Source organism: Miscanthus floridulus, chromosome 5 (assembly GCF_019320115.1).
Source record: "Miscanthus floridulus cultivar M001 chromosome 5, ASM1932011v1, whole genome shotgun sequence".
Classification (NCBI taxonomy): domain Eukaryota; kingdom Viridiplantae; phylum Streptophyta; class Magnoliopsida; order Poales; family Poaceae; genus Miscanthus; species Miscanthus floridulus.
The window spans coordinates 13103863-13105528 of NC_089584.1; the positions used below are offsets into that span (position 1 = coordinate 13103863).

At 43.2% G+C, this 1666-nt stretch overlaps 1 non-coding gene across 1 annotated transcript; it reads right to left on the reverse strand.

Annotated features, from left to right (window-relative positions):
* Positions 1-1293: 1293 nt before the first annotated feature.
* TRNAS-UGA (transfer RNA serine (anticodon UGA)) lies at positions 1294-1375 on the reverse strand. Its single transcript has one exon. It is a non-coding gene; the product is annotated as a tRNA-Ser (tRNA).
* Between the last annotated feature and the right edge of the window lie 291 nt (positions 1376-1666).

Below are 1666 nucleotides of genomic sequence, written 5' to 3' on the forward strand. Positions count from 1 at the left end.
CTTTCTTCTTTTCAAGTTGGAGCTTGATCATCTTCAACACATGTCCATCTCCATCTCCATGGACTTCATCACCATGCTCCATCACTTGGTATGTACCAACCTTGCTCACATGACACTCATGACAAAGGTTAGTACTTAGGTTTCATCAATTAGTCAAAACCAAACTAGGTGAAAAACGCATGTTACAAGCGTATATTTCAAGTATTTTTAGATGTTTCTGAGGTATGTTGCAAGTGTTTCAGATGGATGTTGTAAAAGTAGATTGGGATGTTGCATAAGTTGCAATAGTGTACACGTATGTTGCAAGCTTCTGTCTTGATATTTAATCTTTTTCGACGTATGTTGCAAGTGTGTTTATCTAGATGTTGTATATGGTTTCACACCTATGTTGCAAGCGTTTTATCTGGATGTTGCGTATGTTTGCAATTGTTTCAAGTGTTTTTCAGGTGTTTTCGAAAGTGTTTCAGACGAATGGTCCAAATGTTTCATTGTCTTTAGACGTATGTTGCAATTGTTGTATCTGGATGTTTCAAAACTTGATCGGGCGTTGCATCTCTCTCCTTGCCTTCTGCTGCCTCGCCTTGGTGTCAGACGCGAAAAGCGAGGGCAGGCGAATGTGGTCCCCGCTGGCGTGGGGGGTGGTCCCATGTGCATGCTTGGGCGCATGACAACATGCAGTATGTGAAGTAGCAGCAGGCTGGCATGCAACATCAGCAGTAGGCGTGGGCTGGTAGGCACAGCAGGCGTGGCAGGCGCAGTGGTACGGGCATCCGGACGGAGGGCTAGTGTCCGGACATCCAGACGCTAGCCACTCGGATATTCCAATGATTTTGAGGTTAGCATCATTTGCAGAGTGGCATCCCCATTGCATCAATACTGACAGGCCACCAAATTAAGGGGACTGCAATAAATAAAAAATAAAGGCATCAATGGATGGATATTCTCTATAAGGGAAAAGGACAACACAAATTATATACATACATACTTTCAAATCTAAAACAAAATATTAACGCGTGAAAGAAAAAAAACTGCCGTCGACAGCAGGGTTCGAACCTGCACGGGCGAAGCCCCACTCGGATATTCCACTGGTTTTGAGGTTAGCATCATTTGCAGATTGGCAGCCCCATTGCACCACTACTGACAGGCCACCAAATTAGGGGGCTGCAATAAATAAAAAATAATGGCATCAATGGATGGATATTCTCTATAAGTGAAAAGGACAACACAAATTATATACATACATACTTTCAAATCTAAAACAAAATATTAACGCGTGATAGAAAAAAAAAACACCGTCGACAGCAGGGTTCGAACCTGCGCGGGCGAAGCCCAACAGATTTCAAGTCTGTCTCCTTAACCACTCGGACATATCGACGTTTGTTGTGTATTTAAAGTTTCTATATTAATCATTACATAAATTACGTTTCTGGCTTGGTCTACGGAAGAGATCCATGGGCCTTGCCACTCGATACCCCAGGCAGATGTATGTAGCATAGCCTAAAGACAGCCCACAAAGCCCATCTACTTGGCCTCCTAGGAAGGAAAAAAAAAATAAGAACTGTTTGGAGCGACTCTAATAGGGTGTTTTGGTTTGCCGGACAGATGGATTCAGAACCATCTAATCCGAACTCCGAACCTGGCATCAGTGTTTGGTTTGCATAACAGA